Genomic DNA, 22,913 nt, shown 5'->3' with positions numbered 1-22,913 from the left:
GTGAGTGTGAATGGTGTCTGTTTTAGCCCTGCAACAAACTGGCAACCTGTCCAGGTTGTACACAGCCTCTTGCCCTGTTTTAGCTAGAATAGGCTCCAGCACCCCGTGACCCTGAATTGGAGCAGAGAAAAAAAAAATGGATGGATGTACAAAGTTTTCTTCTTAATTACATTCACTTCACATTTCACTTGTTTATTAACCGTCATCCATCCCTAGAAGTAAATCTGCCCTAAAAAAAATCCCTGAAAAAGCTGAAACATTAAAGACTGGCCAAGTCAACAAGATCCTTCCTTTTTCACCATCATAAAACAGAACAGAGCAACCATCAAACAAAAGGCTTTATGGAACATTTAACATTAGATAATGCAAATGCACAAATCAAATTGGCAGAAAAATAATATCAATATTAAATCGACATAAATATCATGTCGTAACTTTTTTTCTCTTTTTTTTTTGCTGTCCATCTGTCTTAAAAATGGTTTCTGAAGAAGCTCACCAAGTTTCAGAGGTAAAAATCTGGGCCTTGGTCCAGTGTTTCAAGCAGGTTTTGCTGGACATAAAGATACCAGCTGCTAAGCAGTCACAGCATAGCTGAGCAGCTTGATTCTAATCATACTTTTGTACTCCTTGGCAGGGTGTGATACATCCTGTACTCTGGTTACACCTTCTGATCACTTTGCACAATCCTGTACTGCATTTGGAGCTAACATCTTGATGGGAAAAACACCAATTGCTTTGGTATAGCAAAGCTTCACCACTGGACTAATCTAGAGCTACTATCCATTGTTACTTTGGTCAATACACAGCAAAAATGTTGCCACTCACTGCTGGCAAAATAATAATAAAGCTCTTATATGTGCCAGAACAGCTGATAAAGGCCCAAAACAGTACCAACAGTACTGTGTGAACATCAAATCTAGTAAGAAAGCTACAGAAGTTACTTGAGAAAATGTAATCGATGAGTGCCTTGATTGGAGGGAGCTTTTTATTTTTGACACATTACACCAGCAGTCCCCAACCCCCAGGCCACGGACTGGTACCGGTCCGTGAGTCATTTGGTACTGGGCCGTGAGAGTGAGACTCGGGTGTGAAATGTATGGTTTTCAGGGTTTTTAGCGTTATTTTGTTATCCTTTTTTTTTTTTTTTCCTTAACTCGGTTTTCCGGATGATCTGATATCGTCGTGTTGGTGTTGTTCCTGGAACGACATAGTAAATGTTGTTTCAGGATCAACATTGCAAGTGACCAATCACATTCTTGTGACATTATTCTTTGGCGCGCCAAGCCCTTCATGCTTTTATGAAGTTCCAATGTTGCAAGGACAATATCAATTCTGCTTAGCGTTTATTAAAGGGTTAGGGTCAGGGTCCAGTGATCGGCGGACAGAGGCGGTTTCTCGCAGCTTAAGTACAGTTTTTTGTTTTACGGCGGTTTTTCCCGAAGTCGCCAAAGTATGACGTCACAGCATTCTGATTGGTCACTTGCAATGTTGATCCTGGAACAACATTTACTATGTTGATCTGGGAACAACACCAACACGACGATATCATTTCGTGCCGGTTTTCCTGGGTCTTTTCACGTGTGTTATGAATCAATCTTCTTTTTTTTGGTACCGGTACTAGTTTTATTTTGTGGTATTTATCCGCGACACCTTAAAGGCCGGTCCGTGAAAATATTGTCAGGCACAAAAAAAGTCCGTATTGTCCGTGGCGCAAAAAAGGTTGGGGACCGCTGCATTACACCACAGAATAGGTGGCTTCTTTTTCCTTTTGGTCCTCTCGGGCTTTAAATGTGCTCATCAACATGGCCGCCAGGGTCAGTACATTATTTACAAGGTACAAGAAATCACCGGTTTAAAAAGCCATGTCTCAGTCTGGCAGTCTTGCAGATTAGGATGGTCCAACCTTCCTCATGAGCTGCTGACCTAATCTTCTTTTGCATCTCAGCCGCACAGATATGGGAGTCCTCTAATCCGCTCATTGGATGGACAGCTGCAAACAGACACTTAACGGTCTGCTGCTGTAGCTCTAGTCATTTTGGCCTTCAAAAAGCAATGCGGCTACGAGCTACAGTATATGGATTGACACATGTTTAAACCAGCAAAAGTACTGCTGAGCCACCCTTCATCTTTTTCATTACCTGCATTTGCAGTCAAGGTTTTCGAAGTGGAGTTTTTTTTTCAGGCGTGACACTTTCTTAAAGCAAACACCCCCCCACCCCAAAAAGTGTATGCAGCAATTTCAGGACAAGTGGATGTGATAACAGTTCCTGGCAGGTAAGCCGACAAACAGGCAGGAAAACCAATTAAAAAGCAGTCTGCTGGCTGCTCTGAGGCCCAGGCACAGCAAAGGAGAAGAAAAACATGACATGGGAGGTAAAGTGACTTACAGGCCTCCGACTGCCTATTGTGGGTGAACAATTCAGCTACTCCAAGCCCAGTTTTTCAGAGCCGTCTGCAAAGTGAAGGCCTGACCCCTTGCTTGTCAGTTCTATTGTTAGGAGAAGGCAAGAGCCGCTCCCAATTCACCTCATACTACATTAAATGCTATGAATTGTTTGGAGAGTTTCTGGCAACAGAAAGCAGACAAGGTGGTGAGCGTGCACACACTCGTGCACACATGCTTCTCGATTTTAAGATCCCATCGTTTGAAGACAGAGGAATTATAACAAAGACTGCATTTAATTCTAACAACCTGACCTTTGTTTTTAAAATACAATATCCACATTACTGCTGATTAGAGCAGGGTGATATGAAAAAATATTTATCATGACATACATTAGAAAATTTGGGGTAACGATATAACTGACAATATCACTGACAATAGACAAAATACTTTACAACTCCACAACTTTATTAGTGCAAAAAAAACCCAAAACCATCAAGGTATTTTCACTTAAACAAGCAGCTTTTATGTGCATTAAAGTTATATAAAAATTTAACAGTGCAAATGCAAATTCCTTGCTGACAGTTTAACCAAAAGGCATTTCCAGTGGCCGACATATCCTCAGCATAACCATGTATAATATCCACAAAGCTTAAAAGAGGTTATACACACACAACACGGTAATATTATGTTGAAGCACAGTACGTATCACTCCGTGAGGCTCCTGCCTATGATAGCCGTAATGCTCCGACAATCCATCAAGCGGTGCGGCTTCGTAGCTTAGCAAAGTCGTACTAAAACATTTGACAGATTTTCCAGCGCCGTGTACCACATAACATCGTTTTGAGGTCAGTAAACAACCAGAATTCATACATAAGGCCCATTGGATTATAAGGGGCACTGTCGATTTTCAGAAAAATCAAAGGATTGATTTTAAGTGTTCCGTATGTGGCAAAAAACATGGTAATAACGACGGCCCGCTAGCATGCTCTACCAAAAATACTGCTTTGTTGTGTATCTGACGGACGAGAGCTAAACCAGTTCCACACCACTGAAGTTGAAGCATTTTTACAAACCAATTCTGGTTCATTCGTTTCGTTCAACGATCCGCTTTCGCCCTTTTCATTCTCCATCGCCACCATGCTTTTTCCACCATGTGCATATGAAAAAAAGGCACTGTGCATGTGCGTTTTACCCATATTCTATCGCGATATTTCATTTTCTTATCGTTGCCCAACATTATACTGGTATTACCATGAATGGTATGAAACGGCCCAGCACTACTGCTGATGTCATTCAGCTAGCATATCAGTGTTGCTCTATCATATTTAAGCCATCTTGAGCTTACAGACCAAATCGTTGTAGTTAGAATCTAACTGGTGTCAAATTTCTTCTTGGTATTATTGAACACATTATCCATTATCCAATCCATGCTGACAACCAGGTCTTGGTCAGCCATTTAATATATTAGAAACTGATTTATAGGCTAAACTACACGTGTCAAAACGACATGCAAAGTCATTATCTAATTAGTGTAATAATCTAATGTATGTAAAAATAATTAAAATTAACAGATGGAACAAAATGCTGGCTACAGCACTCACAGCATTTGTAGTGTAAAAGCACAGAAGTATAAATGAAGAGGAAATTGTCCTTAAGTACCTCATTTAGCATTGTAGTAACACTATAATTCTAGTGGTGTAGGAAGCATCTTGGCAGGGTTGTTGATCGTATTATGTTTTATACGCAAGTGACAGTAATACTAAACTCAAGCTAAGTTAAGGCACGGTGACCCATTTCCTGTCATCACAAATCATGCAAGAGGAGTCAATTTTTTAGATACCCAGACAAACACAATGCTAAAAATTCAAAATGTCACACAGGCAGTGTGAATATCCCGGCCCTCTATGCACCACACTTCATCCATTTACCAGATGTCTGTGCTGATTTACAGCCTAGTGAGCCCAACCTGTGTCATTTCATCCATGTGGCTGGGTCGGAGCCGAGGTGTTGACATGCTCGCTAACCACAGGCTTGGGAAGAGATAGGGCTGTAAGAATTAAGAGAGAGTTGGATTCGAAGGGGGGAAGAAAAAAAAAGAGAAGGTGAGATAAAGAGAGAAACCATTAAGGGGGGGGGGGGGTTGTGGGGGGTGGCACAGCTACTGTTTCCTGCGAGGTCAGCAGACTGGGGCTGATTCCAGGACAGCTTATCTTTCAGCAGGAATACCACAACCAGACCAAAGGAAGAGACAGGAGGGAAGGAGGCAACCAGCACTATGAATTCTTAGCATGTTACATACCCGGAGGAGTTGATGACATTAATGACAGATACAAAGGGTTTGTTGTTTGTTTGTTTTTATTAGATGAGATTTGGGGCAAATCAGAACAAATAAAATATGGTCAATGTGACAATTATGAACATTTAAAGTCCCGACATCCATATTTAAGCAACTTATACAATCCCTACCACAGTGTTTTAGAGGTGATGGAAGTTTAACCTTGATCTCGACCTTGAGATTAGAAGGTCCAAACATCTGTGACGACGGAAGTCCTTCAACATAATAGCAGCAATAATTCACTGCTAATTAATATTACAAATCTGCAGTCTGGGTTGCTGATATAAGGTTGAATAGTCTGTTCCACTGTAAAGATAATTTATCTAATCACAGCCTTATATGGTACCATAAAATCTGTTTTCAGAGTTATCAGGAAACATGTAGCCTTAATTTGTTAGTTTAATGATTGGGGGTCACAATAGTTATGGTCCAGTCTTACAGTAAGGATACACGTGTCCCATAAATAATGTAAGCTGACATTGTTTCATTAACAGGAAAAAAATGACATTAATATCATTAATCACTTGATTATTACTAGTGTAGGAGAATGGGTGGGGAAAGGTTCGGATAGTAATTTTTTTTCCCCATTGTTTTGACCAGCTCCATCTATGTCTTTGGAATCTTATAATGTTCAATCAGGCTTTACGGGACACAGAGGGCTGGTGGAAATAGCTGGAAGCAAAAAAATTTGACTTCAGCTCATGTTTTGTAAAACCAAGTTTAGGCTATACTCGTGGGGGAATTTCATTCATATCCTCTGATAGGTCTGTCTGCCTTAAGTACACGAACTGTCTTTTATGCTCTCTGATGTTAATGGACCAGCGTCAGAGTTGAAATATGAGAAAAGTCGAATGTTTGTACTTTGTATGATGTGGATAGAAAAGCCTCTTTAACCTAACTTTTTTTGGTCTATTAGTCATAAAGGAAGGGTTTTTGAAGTTTTCTTTGAGCCTGGAACTAAAAGTCAAAGCATGCGCAACATACCACAAGTACAGGAATTAGCAGCCATGGTGACAATGCCATTCAAACCATGCTTGTGACAGATCTGTTATTAGTGTTGATCAACTTCTAAGGGAAATCTCTCTCTCTTTGGCTCCTACGTATTCCACTATGTTCACAAGGTAGTTGCTAACTTTCCTCCTGCTGTTTTGTGCTGCATAGTATAGAGTGGTTTTGGTAAAAACGACATGTAGCTTAGGAAAAATCCAGTCATTTTATAATTCTCTGTAGACTTATTATCAGCCTCTTTTTGTTAATATAGAAATATGTATTGCAGCCATTTTAATGGACAGAAAAGTGCTTTTTTGTTCTTGTCTCTCAATAAAAATGCAAGTAGTACCAGACTGTTCGTCTCAGTGACCATCTGTGTATTAAAAAGGAAATTCCCTCCAATAAAAGGGAAAAAAAATGTCTGTTTCAGGTGAGCACAGCCTGCCTTAGTAAATCCATGCAAGGTGAAGAAAATCATTGGAATGCATGGCAGTCCAAAGTACGCAAGGGTCCCAGGTTTCTCGTGAGTATTCACCTGCTCACACAGCTGCATTAAAAATAAGGCTTGGCAACACACTTAACAAAACTCTAATCAAGGAACAAGCTGCACTTGATATCTTGGAAAACAGATCAAAAACCAAAAAAAACAAATCCCATCTGCCACTTGTAACTGGCATATAAACCCAGCATGATAGCAGTGCCTGTCACCAGTTCAAAATCCAGACTGAGCCCCTGCATGAACATTTTTCTTGACAGCGGCCAGCAACAAATTTCCACCTGCTATCTGACCAACCTTATGAAAATAAAGAATATTTGAGCAAAATAAAGCTGAGGAGACTAGCGGAGCGCAGATTTATGAAATGCCTATTGAACAGACTGCTGCTTGTAGTATGACAGATCAAAATCAAGAAGATTTTATCATTCCAGTAAGAGGGAACCCATGCGCTTCCTTACTCAACCTCCCACCCCCTACAATAAAGATGACCTTTAAAAAATAAAAACAAATCATGGCATTCTAATTTTTCCCGTCACTGCTCTCTCTATATTTTTACTTGATGTGGTCCAAATATATCACTGTAAGATGCCTTTAAATTGACATCCTATAAAACTTAAAAGTTAGTTTTTAAAACAACTTTTAGCTTCAGTTGTTCAGCTGATATATATCTAGTTTATATTTTTGAATAAAGTACTAGTGTATGTAAATGAGGATCACTATTTTGGTGCACTGCCGCTGTTATATGTTATGTCCCAATCACTGAAGCCCACAGAACTGGTCAGTGACCCCCTGGCAACCTCCAGCTGACAGGGAAAAATGACTATCCAGTGACAAATTGGCAAAACCTTTACTTTGAAGACAAATTGTCTCCATTTCAGTTTCACTACCGCTTAGCCATGCAAACAATGGGCAACTCGCAATCTACTAGCAACCAAAGCAATCACAGGGAAGCTTTTTATGCAGTAACACCATTGCAATCAAATTAACCTGAGGAGAGGAGGAACCACTCGCCAACCAGTTGGGGAATCCACATATTTCCCTATTAATCAGAGGTTGCCAAGGTGCCTCTATGTGACCGAGGCCTTACTTTCTCTTTATGCTGAAGCAGGTTCCAGGTCTCTCTTCTTCTGTCTTATCAGCAACACTGAGTCATCTCAGAATAAGTAGTAGAGCGATACGTAGCCTACGCAGTTCTGCTTTTCTATTTGTACCACGCAGCCTGCGTCGATGCCAGGTGGACTGTGCTACAGTAACTGCGGGAAACCTTTTTGTGTATGCGAAAGATTATATGTGCAAAGCTGCCAGTGTGACTCAAACATTATGAAGTATAACACTATAGAGATATTATATCTGATATGTATGTATATGTCTTGTTATAATAATTTATCCCTTAACTGACCGCCTCTGTGTGTGAGTGCATAAGACAGTAGGATGCTGCATTCACTGATATGATGAGTTTTAAAAACCCCAATAAGACAGACTCAGCTGAGTCCAACAACTTTTTTCTGGCAAAAACCCTGAAGAGAGACATCATTCAATCGTGTTGTCAAAGAGTTGAAGGAGTGGGCGAGGAAGCCTCCCAAGTAATTTCCCTGGGGGTGTGCTCTGCACTGGGGAGATAAGTAACCCGACTGAGGACAAGGCTGGCATTCTACCCCAACTCCAAAAGACAAAATGCCTGAGTCCATCTAAATAGAGGAATCTGACAATGGAGCATTTGTCTCTTTGCCAGCTGGAGAACAAGCTCCCCACAGACATGTAGATATGAAAGACAGTGCGCAACAACTTTAAGCTCAGAAGATTACTAGGAACAATCTTATTTTAAATTGGCAAAGCAGAAAATACTGACACTGGATTATCTAAATTAAATTCAAACCAGGACCACGAGTGATTATACCGCTGTTTGCAAACAGTGGCCTCTGAAATTAAGCATGCGGTGATTATGAAGCATCAAATCTCATGGTTTTCATTTATTCTACACCAACAATAATGCCAAGATGAAGTCAAGACCTTGTGAAATCACATACAATTCATGTAGTGCACATACATACAGTGTCTTAGAAGCTAAAGGTGTAGCAGTGATTACGCAAAGCCGACAGCAACTTTTGACTTAGGATCAATGGGAAAAAAATGCATCTCCAGACATTCCTGCCTGAATAACATTTCAACATGTACAGGTATAGGGCTGTGCGATATGACCAAAATCTCATATCCCAATATAAGAATTCTATCGTCCCGATAACGATATAAATCACAAAAATGTAACATTTTCTGTAAATTCTATGAATCTCGGGCAGCTCGACTTGCAGAAAGTGTTTCCAGCTGCGCGTCATGTAGCTGGAGTCGAGTGTTTTAACCGATGCATGAAACGATACATTTTTAGACATAAGTTGTAAAGGCCGCCGTTTTCTTTGTGAGTAATTATTACACGGCGTGCTGCGGGGAAAAGCCTGTTCTAACGTTTGAGTCTAAGGTTTATTTTTTTAGCACCTGGTGGCTCTTTTTTAATTCTCATCCGTAAATAATCTGCTCTTTCACGTGATTCAGTTTATTTTGAAAAGTCTCAACAGGATCTTGAGCTTTATTGTGAAAGGTTTATGTGGAACATAAACAAGAGGACACGCGATGGTGTTACCGTCGTTGTTGCTAACCAAAACGCATAAAAACAGGCGCTCGTCAGTCAGTAGTGTGGTTATATTAAATATAAGAGAAAGAGAACTTTAAGAAATTAATATAGTCACTACAGTGACCATCAAAACGATGAAAAAATATTGCCGTAAACAGTTTATTTTGCGACACCACGAAACAAACGATAGCGTTAAATGAAACGATAGACGTTTTTATATCGTCATCCGATATATATCGTTATATTGAACAGCCCTATACAGGTAGTACATTTAGTACATTGTCACCTGTCACAGTCAATGTAACGTGCACTTTTCACTACGCTTCTTATCCATGTAAAGATGATCCATGGGGGGGGGGGGGGGGGGGTTAAATTGTAACATGTTAATATGGCATATCTTATTTGTTGATTACACTTTTAAAAATGCAATGAAACTGTAGCAGAAGAAGAGACGTCTGCAGCCAGCAGACTATACTCAGTCAGTGGCAGCTAATGTTACCACAGTATTCTTGGGGGCTAGCTGCATTAGTGTGCACTGTCCATAACCCATTGCACATATAAAATCCTATTTTAAGCCACTTGATTAACACTGAACTCTCCACATGTAATGTAAGCCAGCTGCCTGAATCGTTTCACTGCCTTAAAAAAAATAAAAAAGGGGTGGGGGGGGGGGGTGCAATGTTTACAACTCCACATAGCAAAGCACACTCTGTTTGAGTGGTGTTTTGTCTTCTTCCTACTGTCCCCATTTTCTACTCCGAGTGACCTGGCAGCGCTCCTGTGTGCTCTCCTTTAACTAATAAACAAAGAATGGTTTGCCTTATATAGCTCTTTTCAAAGTCTACAACATCCACATGCAACATCAGAGGTTTGCAGGGAGGTGGGAAGCACAAGCCTGTTCTAGACAGAAAGGCTTCGGCCAAGGGCAAAGGAGCACTGACAGTGCGATTGTGTAACACTCATACATTAACAGCCACTTAAAGTGCTATTTCTGGTGCCATCCATCTGCAGAATTTTGCAGCGTCAGGTTGGATAAGTTTGTGAGGGGTGCAAAGTGAGACACATACTATGCAAAGGTATCTGGGGGGAAAAAGCATCATACCAAGAGGAAAGCAAAGAAGGGAAAAAAACATTATAAAAGAATATTAGTATAATGTTCAAACACAAAATATGCCTCCAGTCAGATTTTACAAAAAAGGACTCGCAGAATATCGGATTTTCACAACACAATTAAACTTGATAAAGGATTCACAAAACTTATGATATTACAAGACATTTAAAAACTAAGAATATCATTCATTGTAGTATTTTTTTTTTTAGATGAAGAGGTTAAGTCTAGGGCTAATGTGAACCAGGAGGGTGCAGGATGGTGGTTCCAACTGGCATATCAAGTGACAGTAAACATAATTACCACAACATACTAACATCAACAAATCTATAAGGCAAATAGTGGCAAAAAATACAGGATGAGAAAATACCTTTGACGTAGCTGGGACTCGGTTTGTATACAAAATAACATGAAGTTAAAACAAAGAACCAAACCACAGTGACCCAAAGTGGCCAGCAACCAACTCTAGACACAAATGTGAGTCAACATGCCGGCCGCAGTGGCCAGGTTAGAAAAGGATTCAGCTAGAGAGAAGCCTCAGCAAGACGCCTCGTCGTCCCATCATCCTTGCCACCCTGGCCAGATTTTAAAAAATAACCTATACTACAACATAAACTTTGCAAAGATAAAAAAGGGAAAAAGAAAGAAAGGATGAACATACTAAAGAGAGGCATGTTGGTAACAAGAGGATAAAGTCAACTCAGTCCTGACAAAACACATTAGCAATCAACCATGTGTTTAACTGATGTTTAAAAATGTATGTGTTCTGCTCTCTGATACTGATGGGAGCTGTTTTTGAGCCTTTATAGAAAATGCAGACTGACCTACAGAAGCTCAAAGGAATAATCCAGTTCTTCCTAGTCAACCGCCTTGTAATTTGATTTCTATTTGCACTGATAGTAATAAACTAAGTGGTGAAGGAGCCATGTTAGGCCCAATTTTCTAAATAAGACAAATGGTTAACAACACTTTATCAAAGCCCTTTATCAAAGATTTTCAAAGTTCTCTTTTATAGCAACTATAATGGTTTTAAAGCATTAAGGCCTGCGACCATGTAGTAATTAATATGGGAAAATCTGCACGAACATATGGCGTTTCATTTTATGTTATATTATGTTAAATTGGTAAAGGTGCCCAGCCTCAAGCCCTACAAACATACACCTTTCACCATCACTAAAGAAAAACAGCCACGTCTGATGTGATCCTTTAAAGGTAAATGATGTGAAGTTTTACTGTGATAGTTCATGATTTTCACGTCCAGACCATTTGCTCTTTCTGCTCTGCAACACTGAAGCCATTTCGGTCCCTCTGCCAGTAGGGCGGCCTTATATAGAGAGGTGACTCCCCATGAAAAGCATTTAGAGCAAGAATTTATACTTATGGGAAAACCAAGAATAGCCTCCCCAGGCTGCAGGAGGGCTAGGGAGGAGCTAACGGGTGACGGTGGAATACATTTCCAGTGCTCCCAGAATGAACACTCACCCCTGTGCAACAAAGCTCCAAGCTGCTCCACAACAGCTTCCAGGGAGAATTCCAGAGTAGGATTATTTTTCACGAAGCGCTACGTCACAGCGACAGAAATAATTTGATGAGTGACACAAATGTTGAAATTTGTCAACAAATAACATTCAATGGTGTTCTCGAGTAACGAGAACACCATTTGTCCATGACTTCGTCGTGACGTTATTTCCCAACTGCTCAGGCGGCTTCAAAGCGCCAGAAGAAACATGTCCTCATCTTTAAAATAGAAGGGTGGGTCTGAGGTTTTCATTGGCAGAGCAATCAAATCATGATGTGCTCATCCACCATTTTTAATTTTCTGGCAGTGGATTCGCTAGATTCCCAATGGATTCTGGAGATGCTGCTCGCATACCACCACAGCAGTACATTTTTCCTTTCTTTATGCTGTTGTCTTCTTACACCACAGCAAAACTCTTGCTCTTTTTGTTGGACAATGGTCCGGCAACTGAAGCTTTGGGTTGGTTAAAAGAGACAGGACAACAACCTTTGATAAGTAGACCGAGACTACTAGTGTGAAATCTAGTAAATGCCCAATATTCTCTTTACTGACCAGCAGTTGGAGTTTTTCAGTGTTTAAATTATTACATGCAAGTTATCTTATGCCTGTTTCTCTTGGATGTGTAATCAGAAAACATTTACTAAGAAAGACAACATTTAGAGAATCCCTATAATCTGAAAGAGTTCTGAGAAATTTATCATCACATGTACAACTCCCGACTTCAAAGATTCATTAAACGATTCATTAAGTTAAACCACTGCTGTTGTACAGAGATAGCTGCATAGTTTAATTTCTACTGCAGACTGACTCTATTACATTCTCTATTTAACAGACAAGATCCTGCAACCTTTAGGCAACTACTACGTTTTCTGGATACTTCAGCCAGATCAAACAACCCCCAAGCAGAGAGAAGAGGAGGGTAAATGAAGATTGAATTTTACTGCCTTAAGCAATGTAAGATTTGCTGAAGAGAAATGTGAAAATTACAGCATGTTACATACTAACATGGTTCACAAGGGTGGCTGGCCACATGTGGTTTTGTACAAAACAGCCAATCTAAACTGTTTGCAGTGAACTAGGAGTACCACACACCTGATTAGGTTTCATTTCTGCCCTGGTGACTAAGAGGCATGAGCCTCGAGGTGGCAACTACGGCAGCGTGGATTTCTGCCAGAGATGCAGTCCAGTAATAGCTGAAGAGCTCAGCTGTAACCTGAAACACATTTCAGAGCAGATACTCTTTCATCCAAAAATTGAGATGATGGTCGACTTTGTCCAAAAGCCCTGAAACTGCAAGCTGATGTTTTAAAGAGAACCTGGATTTGTTTCAAGAAACACTGATCTGTCTTACAGATGTTTATGTAGCTTAAAAGGACATGCATTTCATCATAGTGAGTTTAGATTACAAGCAGAACAGCTACCCTGGGGCACGCAAGTTATTTTCCCGAAGCACCACATGGAAACCTGGGACTTTTGCGGAGGCCAGCACAAATAGGTTTATAAAGAGATAAAAACATCCATCCATCCAGTCGCAGGGCTAACACACAGAGACAGACAACAATTCGCGCTCATTAACATAATAGAGGCACACTAAAAACAAAGTTCATTATTATATATATAAGCTTGCAACACAGCCCCATCACAAGCACTTAAAGCAAAAAAACAGCACTGGAATTCAGCAATGACTGGTGTTCATTTCAAAGTACTAAACTGAAACAGGATTACTTTGCCACACTTCACCTTTAGAACGCTACATCATATTCAACACGGTATTATTTCCTGAATTTATGAACGCGATTGTCAGACAGCATAAGAACGTCTGTGTTCCAGCTGAAGGATCGACCATCTCTAGTTTTGGCAGAGATAGATAACTGCTGCGCCGAGGTTGGAAGCTCTGTTCTTTCAGGTGTGGAACATTTGACAAATCAATTTGGCAGGACAGTAAATTCTCAGCTCCTCTGTTGCCAAATAAGAATATCCTGTGTTAAAAGCCCACATTAGATGCTTTAATGCTAGAAAGTATGATTCGGGACAAAATATAAATGTATTTCTGGGCACAATGGCACTCATTTGTTCCAGTTTAAAACCCTGTTGTCGTAGTAAGCAGCATGAGTTTCCATCTCTCGTCTCTATGACAACCATGCTGGCTACCGCTGCTCCAAACTGCAAGGCATGACCAAAATTTTGTATTTTTAAACCAGACTGAGGGTCGTCCGCCTCGTATCAAAGAATGTACAGAGCCACATATGGAGCCTGCTGCAGGGCAACAGTTGCTCAGACAGACTGCTTGCTCCTCCTAAAACATACTTCATGTTTAATTTTAGACAAAACAGAAACCACCACCCCCTCGGGGCACACACACAGTGAACATGTCCTGCCCTTGAGTCACGCTGAGTATTTAAAACTAATCAATTAGGAAAGGCTAGTTGTGCAGAAATAGCTCTTCATGTTACCAGTGGGCAGTCACGGTACTGGCTTCTATTTGTGATGCAATCTACATGGGATGGTGAAGTGAGTGGGAGGCAGGCAAACGAGAACTCAGTGGGAGGTGGGAAAAAACAGAAAGTAGATACGATGTGCCAAGAAGGCAGCCTCTGCTGCATCCATCCAACTGTAACCATCATCCTAAACTTACACATCACAATCAGTGCACTTGTTTGCTTGTTCAACTGGTAGTATTCTTTAATATCTGGGCATTAATCTTTACACTGTTCATTTTTTAATGTCGCAATACAATATTCTTTTTTTTTCCCCCACAGACATTTTAAAGAATTAAAAAGCCTGGCACTGAGACTTCAATATGTTATGAGCCAATCACTTGCTGCCAGTTCTTACCTCATAAATGAAGGATAATCGAAAGTTATCCAATCGTTTCTCTGTCTAACACTATCCAAAAACTGCACATGAGAAGGAGGCAGGCACAGGGAGCCTCTCTGATGGGAATCTTGGGATTTCACTCTTGCGTTTAAGGCCATGCATGCCTAGGTTGGGCACAACAAACTGTAAAATTCTCTGATTTTGTTAACTTGAACTGGGCCAGACACTCATTAAAATGTCTCCAGTCAGATCCTGGCATAAAGAACACCAAAATATTCACAGTTTTTTTTTCTTCCCAGCATGTGAGACATTTAATTGTACAAACTGAAGTTTGAAAGAAAGAACCCTTTGTATTTTAATCTTTCTGCCTCTCCCTGTTAAGTCCAGAATCAAACTCCTTCTCCTCACATACAAGGTCTTGAATAGTCAGGCCCGTCTTATCTTAAAGACTACATAGTACCACATCACCCCAACAAAGCACTTTGCTCTCAGAATGCTGGCTTACATGTGGTTTATAGGATGGCTCCTAGTTTGGATTATGGAGACAGACTCTCTCTATATTTTTAAGATTAGGCTTCAAACTTTACTGTTTGCTAAAGCATATAGTTAGGGCTGGAGCAGGTGACCCTGAATCCTACCCAGGTTACTCTGCAGCAGGACTAGGCTACTGGGGGTTTCCCACTGAACAGTGATGTTCATACACCACTCTGCATTTAATCATCCACAGTGTGTCTATTGTCCTGCCTTCCTCCTCTCACCCTGATCGGTCATGGCTGATGGCTGTGCATCCCTGACCCTGGTTCTGCTAGAGGTATATTCCTGTTTTTCCTTCCCACTGTTGCCAAGTAATTGCTGATTGTCTGATTGTTGGGGTTTTCTCCGTTCTAACACAGGTTGTTAGAACGTTGGGTGGCTGAAAATTTCCTCCAACTCAACGAGGGGCAAACCGAAATCCTCGTATGTGCTCCTGGCAGATTTTTATCGCAGATAGTGAAAGCTCTTGGTCCTCTCTCGGGCTACGTCCACACAAGCCCAGGTAGGTTTGAAAACGGTGTTTTCGTCTGAAAACGCTCCGCGTCTACACTAGCGTTTTAAGTCGTTTTCACAGAGTTGTGCGTCCTCATTGATACGGCCCAAAGCGCTTACGTTCCAGTCCTGCGCATGCGCGAAAGCAAGTGTGAATTAAAGAATTTGAAGAAAAGCTATCTGGAGCATGTATAAACTGATATTAATCTTTTTTAGGGCTGTCAAAATTCAGAGCAATCAAAACAACTGCTGTATAATGCCTCCGCTATCTTTGTTTAATTGGTCACATGACTGCATCACATGACTAAAATGCGTCATCCTTTTAGAAAGTCTGCGTTTCCGAGTGTTCACACTGCTACGGGACAGCTCTGTTTTGAAACGTATTCTTTTCGAGAGCGTTTTGAAAACGTTGCGTTTTTCCTTGAGGAAAGCGCTGTCTCGGTGTGGACAGGAGCCCAAAACGGACAGAAAACGGATACACGGGTATTTTTGAAAACGGAGATTTCCGTTTTAAAAAAATAATCCCGTCCACATGTGAACGCAGAAATGAAGGAAAACGCTGCTAGGAACATGCCAAAGCAACAAGTGGCGATATATTCCTAACCGTGTAGAAATGTTGGCCAATCAGAAGTCTAGAAGCCTCGGCGGGAAATAGTAAACAAAGCTGGGGCATAGAAGCAGAACCAAGTCATATGTGTGGAGGGACAGTAACTGTGTGTGTATATGTAAGCATTTAAACACTACAGTACGATTAACAGTAACAGTATTGTAGGAATTTATTTCACCGAAACAATAACGTGGCGCACAGTGTGACGTCAAAAAAGGCGCACACCTTTGACGCTGCGTTTTCTCCGTTTTCCTCGTCCACACGTAAATGCAAAAACTGCGTTTTCGAAAATATCCACCCTGGCAGTCGTTTTTAGAAATTTACGATTTCAGTGACCGAAAACGCCGTTTATGTGTGGACGAAAGGTGCAAACGCATAGAAAAATCGGCATTTTCAAAAATACCCGGGTAAGTGTGGACGTAGCCTCAGTGTATGTTAAATCCTCTATCAGGAATTTAGGTGTCACTTTTGACTCGACTCTCACATTGGATGGTCATGTGAAATCTCTGGTTCGGTCTTGTTTTTATCATTTAAGAAATGTGGCTAAGCTAAGCCCGATTTTATCTCGCTCAGAACTGGAGATTGCTATACATGCATTTATTTCCTGGCGCTTGGACTATTGTAACTCGCCGTTTATGTGTCTAAGCAAAGGTTCTCTGGATCGTCTGCAGGTTGTGCAAAACGCTGCAGCTAGGCTTTTGACAAAATCCTCCAAGTATTCACATGTGACACCGTTGCTATCTCATCTCCACTGCTTCCTGTTGAATTTAGAATCCATTTTAAGATCCTGGTCTTGACTTACAGAGCTGTGCACCGACTGCCACCAGCCTACACCTCTGATCTGCTACAGCCCTATGTCTTTTCTTTAAAAATATATATATATTTTATATTATTATTATATTTTTTTCATGACTCGTTATCTTATGTGCAGCACTTTGCGATTCTGTCTAGAAAGGTGCTATATAAATAAAATTGTATTTATTTATTTATTATTTTGGGTTCATTATTTTAAAATATAAAGCGCCTTAAGGTGACGGCTGTTGTTATTTAGCACATAAATAAAACTGATTTAAATTAAACTGAAAAAAAATTGATTATACATAGAGGAAATTCTGCAGTTGTAGCCAGAACCGCAGAACAAGAAATGTAACAATGGAACAGACACTTCTGCCTCTACTGTGTGCAGGTCAGCCATACGGCCATGTTGAAGCTCTTGCCTCCATGAAAATGGCCCTTCACAGCCTTTTCAGATGAACTCTGTGAGCTGACATGAAACATTAAAGTTGTAAATCTCGTCACTGGGTCGGCCCTATCTGATTTAACACTTTGATTTACACAGCAGCATCAGGTGGGGTTTAATGTGGGCTGCTAGCGCTCCTCGAGTATTTAATTTGTCATAAACACGGCAGAAGAACTGATTTATTTGCTTACAGAGCAGCCATGCAAACTCACACTGTAGTTATGCATATACAGGTTGTTAGAATACAAGGCAGGAATGTTGGACTCCACCAGTAACAGTGCAAAGAGCTTCAAAGAAAGGTATGTAGAGAGTATAAACCACTGAATAGCTTTTGCTATTTATTTTTTTTAAAAACACTCTTTTTAAATAAATCTCAAGGATTATATTTAAGAGCACATTTGCACCCATGGATTGAAAAGAATCATTAGCTGAATCCAAAGTTACAGCAATGCTTTTTTCCATCACTGAGGCTGAAGAACATAAAGGACAAAGATAAATGTCAAAATGTTAGTTTCACCAAAGGAACCCACCACACATACTGACATGCTGAAGTCAAACAAAAACCTGATTTAAGAGATGGAAAGTTAGACCATCAACCATTCACGACTGATAAAACAAGTCTGCTAGTCTAGTTGTTCAGAGGCTGAACTAACAAAGTAGCAAAAGAGAAGAACAGATGATGTAAAATAGCCCAACAAGACGTCCCTAAACAAGGGCAAGCAGGCGCCGTGTATCCAAGTACGAACGCTGAACATAGATGAGACTATTCTGACTAAGCCTGCTCAGTGCATGCTCAGGAGTAAAAGCTTTAATATAATCGTTAAACAAATCAACAGCATCAATGTGACATGAGTCAAACTGCAAATGTGATTAGGCATGCTTGAGGTCATCACTCCCCTTTTCACCCTGACAAGTAATTCATACAATGATCATCTATAATTGCATACCCACATAAGAACATCGTCACTCAAACAGTTTACACTACACCGATTATCTTTGCCAGCTTTCTCAGCCAAACAGTGATGCTTAGTTACCAATCTGGCAACCAGCTCCAAACATTTGTTTCAGGCCCTGAGAGCCACGTTACAAAAAAAACAACAAAATTAATTCCAGGTGACCAGCTGGGAGCTGCCCTGGGAAACAAACGAAGAGTAGAGACAGAGCTTCACGAGGTCAGTGCAGCATTAAAAGCAACCAGAGCTGGTTTACCTCAGAGCGACTCTGGAACAAGCATCAAGGGATAGCCGCAGCGTCAGAATTTTGAACCTAAGCTGTATTACGTTTGATGAATGTAGCTTTCGTTGCACAATTTTCACTGTTTTCCCTCCACCTGCATTACAAATAGTCTGTTCACTTTGCAGCTTTTGCATAAAATACTTTTTAAAAGGGTAAACAGTTCACAAGCAGAGTGTTTTTTCCCCTCTTGCAGTCTCTCAAAGAAAATCTCAATAGAAAACTTGAACTTGCTTGCTGTACACAACAACACTGCTGACCCTGACCATGAAAATAACACTTTCTGTATGTTCCTTTCCCCCCTGCCAACAGAGCACAGCAGAAATATCTGTCTGAGCATGGCAACCGCAAACTAATCCGCTGCATTATCAGTGTCATTAAAGTGTCATTACAGTTTGCTCATTGCTTCCTCTCTGTGGTCAGAGGTGACAGCAGAGGCCCGATTTCATGCCGAACAATGAGAAAAATCAATAAACTAGCCATGTGCAGCTGACGAGTAACCCCACAGATTGGACTTGAAGCCAGGAGCACATTTCCATTGAAAGTTAAAACCCCCAACAGATATCGACAAGCTAAATGATTATCACAATCCATGCAATCTTCCAGCTGTAAACTTCTGCTAAACCTATACATAAAGCATTTATTAATGTGAGAAATCTTTAAAAAGAAAATAAAAATGTGTGATACTTTGAAATGCAGAATGAAATACTTCATCAAGAACATCTCTGCAATTCTCACTCCATCTCCACTGACTTCAGCACCAAATAACTGAACAGTTACACTGGGGAAAAAAACAGTAAGAAAGAAAAATAAAAAGGGCTTTTGTGCCGGACTCCGCTTTGAAAAACTACTAAGAGTGTAATGGATGCATAAACGCACTCTCCAAAAGGTCAGCACGGTTGCTAATGTAATGAAAACGCTGTTGATTGCTGCTTTTATGTCAAGGAAGCCAGAGTGAGTTTGGCCAGTTTAATAAATGATCGGTGTCGTCGCCGGTGCCAGAGCTGCATACCAAGCAGCGGCCACGGCAGATAGTAACAGCTAGGTACGGGGGCTCGGGAGAATGACATTTTCACAGAGATGTACAGAAGAATAAATGATAAGCACGCGAAAACAGAAGCTGGGCTCATTAGACGAGAGCTGCCATTTTGAAAGGACAGATTTTAACAAAGGGCAACTTGAGGTGGAGCGATGACATTCTCTTTTGCTGAAGCCTCTTTATTAACTACAGATTTCTGGGCAAACATATCCGATATCTGCCGAGCATTCCCCACGGGGTATGCTGTCCTTACTGTCAGCCGGATCGCAACGCTCAGACTCATGTTCAACATACCTAAAAGAACAGTCACAGGAGAGCATTCTCCCGAGGCACTACACACACGCTCAAGCCTGCAGCCAATAAGGTCATGTGTCTTCTTCTGACAAGCCAAGGTCTGGGCAGCTTTTGGGGGTGGAGGAATCCAAGGGAAGTGTGGGGGGATCCAAAGGAGGTGTGTGCGTATGAGGGGGGGGGGGGTGTTCAGGAGAGTACTTTTGCATTACAGGCAACTCTTCCTCCATACTTGGCCAGCAATCTCATGAGAACTGTCACACACCAGGCTCACTGAAATTCCCAGGCTGCTGATAGGTCCATTCATTCTAATACTAGCAGCGATGGCCTGCACTGATCCTTCCTCACACACAAACTTAGCATACACACACACACACACACAGGTGATCTCCCAGCTCAGTCCCACGCCAAACACGAGGAGACATTTGGAGACATCACCAGATTCCCTGCTAAACTAATAATAACAACAACATGTGATCAGTGTACAAACATAACCAGCCTCGTCTTTCTATGAAGGGGTGTGGCAGCTGAGCCACTCATCCTCACCATTTAGTCAATACAACGTGCTGCAGTGGTGGAGCCATACATTACTCCAAGATGTCGCGGTTCGCATTTTCCATCACAGGTTAGCCAGAAGAATGGCAATCACGTGCACTCAGCCACGGATAAAAGGTGGCAATAACGCCCACAGCTCAAACATAGGTGCTCCCCTCCTCTTCATCCTCCTGCAAGCCATGTGATATTGGGCGATTGTAACTGGCTTCGTACAGGTTGCAGCCTTTAACGCGTGCGTTTCCGACGCAAGCGCGTGAAAAACAACGATTTAAAAAGTTGGAAACAATTGCCTGCTCGTACGAGAGGCAGCTTGACTGACATGGAAACATGGCGGAGGTTGGTTTTCTCCGGCCAGTGCAATGCAAGTTAGGATACCAGCCGCTCCGTGAACTCTTTAGACTCCGCACTCACCGCACGCTCGATCCTGCGGCTTCAAAGGCCAAAAGAAGGGAAAACGGAAAGATAAGAGACAGAAAACCAAACTCACCGGGCGACCCCCTGCTGCAACCATGTGGTCTGTACAAGTCGCCCAAGAAAGAAAAAGCAAAAAAAAAAAAACAACAACGACGCGATGCAACCACAAAAGTCAGCGATTAGAGACCCCCACAAGTTTCGTTAATTCAAATGAGCATCACGGCGACTGAAAGACCGCAGATCCATTCAGAAAAAAATGCAGCGCAGTCACAGAGCAGAGAGAGGGGCTGGGACTCTCACGCTCATACACAGCATGCAGTTTGATTAAAAAGCTTGGTCGGAGAGGTCAGGCAGATCTGCTGCTGCCAGGGGGGGAGATGGTCACCAGATTAAACCGATTACAGGGGGGGTGTAAACCTACCTTCAAATCCTCTGCTGGGGCATTTCAGGCAAGTCAGCCCTGAGAAGATGCACATTAGCCGGCAGCCCCGCTCCTCAGCACTAAAATATCCTGCGCGTTGAGGGGAAATTTCCAAGTGGCCAGCAGTGTGTGAGCAGCAGAGGTACCGTGTGTATGTGTGTGCGTAAATGGGGAGGGGACGGGGGGTATAATCCTACGGTGGGGCAAAGAGGAAATGCGTCATTATTAATGGCCCAAGCTTTTTGTAGTCCGTTTGGTCATATCTGTACCCAGTTAAACTACAAAATGGATCGGGTTCGGTGATGTAGTGTTAATTTCACACGGTTTTTTTTCCTTCCTGTTTTTTTCTTCTTCGTTTTAGTAACGGACGAGCATTGATGTGCTAAAACCAGAAACTAAAAAGAAAAGAAAGAAGAAGAAAAAAGACACACAAACATCACCACCTGCTCAAATATTTTGAAAGTCCAGGGCTTGGAAAAAAAATATTCAGCTTTGATTTTATAACACAGAAGGAAATGTACCTAGTTGATAATTCTCATATTTAATGCTACTGGTTCTTCCCACACTGAAAAATGTAAATGGAAAAAAAAAAGTTCATACACCAGCGACTGAGAGAAACTTTCTCTCTCCAGCAGACAAATATGCAGATGTTGATGCTGATGTACAAAATTGCACCATATGAGCCAAGTTTCCAAATCAGGAAACACTAAAAAAAACACTTTTTTGACTGAACACTGAACTGAAAATCAGCAGATAGAATAAATTGAGCTTGAGCTTATAGGACTGCCACATTTCCTAGAATGCATCTTAGACTGTCTCCATCACCTCTCAGGTTATATACACACACAGTCCCTTTGACCTTGACGGAGTTATTGTCTTAAACTCAGTGAAGCTCCCCCAAAGCCCCAGAAGACAGCTGCACATATGTCACAATAGTAATAAATGAAGAACTATGTATTAAGTCAACCTAAGTCAACGTCATGAAAGTGGATGTCTGAACTGCTAATTTCATCCAGGCCACAGTTCTGAATCATCAATGTTTGTCAGCCTTCTTACTGACATTCACATCACCCACGGCCTGCCACGCCACTAAAGTGAGGAGCTGTGCCAGCAAGTTTCTTTTTAATAGCCAACTGAACTGCTTAACGGCTTTAGAACTGGGAAATAATGTAAAAAAAAATCAGTTATGTGTGTTATTATGTTTTACCAGTTCAACCCACTTAAGGTCAAATGGAGCTATATGTGCTCCATGATTTAAATGATGGATTTAAACCACTGATTTAAGCCATTTGGGAAATGGGACCCAGTAAACTATGTGGGAGCAAGACAAATAAAGGAAACTCTACACAGTGTTTAGGTGTTTTACTTTACAGGGGCCACTCGGGTTAAAACTGAACAAAAATATAAGTTGAGGGATTGGAAGCAGTTGTTCCACATATTGTAAATGGATATCGGGTTCTTGTTGTCAGGGCAAACTGGTGTGAAATGTGAACCTAAGTGGGGGGAAAAGCTCAAAGATGTTGACCCCAGCTGGAGCAGGACAACTACAGCTAAATACCAAACATTCTCATGGAAGCCCCTTGATACCCTCAGTGTCGTTAACACTGTCTGCCTCACGCTGAGGTCCGTCTGCCCCTGTAATCTCTATACTTCCACAACGACTCCAGCTTAAATCACCAGGCACGTTAATGAGCATTACAAAATAAAGGCCTGCAATTTTTCATTTTGCTTTCAACAAGTACTCATAGACATGAAAGAGGAGGGGGGAAATCCTTTCAAGTACTGCAGACCTACCACAATAAGAGCTATT

The 22,913-nt window shown here is 41.3% G+C and overlaps 1 protein-coding gene across 1 annotated transcript in view; it reads right to left on the bottom strand.

The window, feature by feature from the left end:
* Positions 1–21,278, bottom strand: part of LOC146525896 (talin-2-like) — a 101,508-nt gene extending 80,230 nt beyond the window's left edge. The window contains 1 exon segment of the mRNA XM_085164291.1: positions 21,104–21,278. The gene's annotated coding sequence lies outside the window, so the exon portion shown is untranslated.
* Positions 21,279–22,913: the final 1,635 nt, after the last annotated feature.

Source organism: Neolamprologus multifasciatus, chromosome 1 (genome assembly GCF_963576455.1).
Source record: "Neolamprologus multifasciatus chromosome 1, fNeoMul1.2, whole genome shotgun sequence".
NCBI lineage: Eukaryota > Metazoa > Chordata > Actinopteri > Cichliformes > Cichlidae > Neolamprologus > Neolamprologus multifasciatus.
The sequence above is the reverse complement of the archived record's forward strand: the minus strand, read 5'-3'. Positions and strand labels throughout refer to the sequence as shown.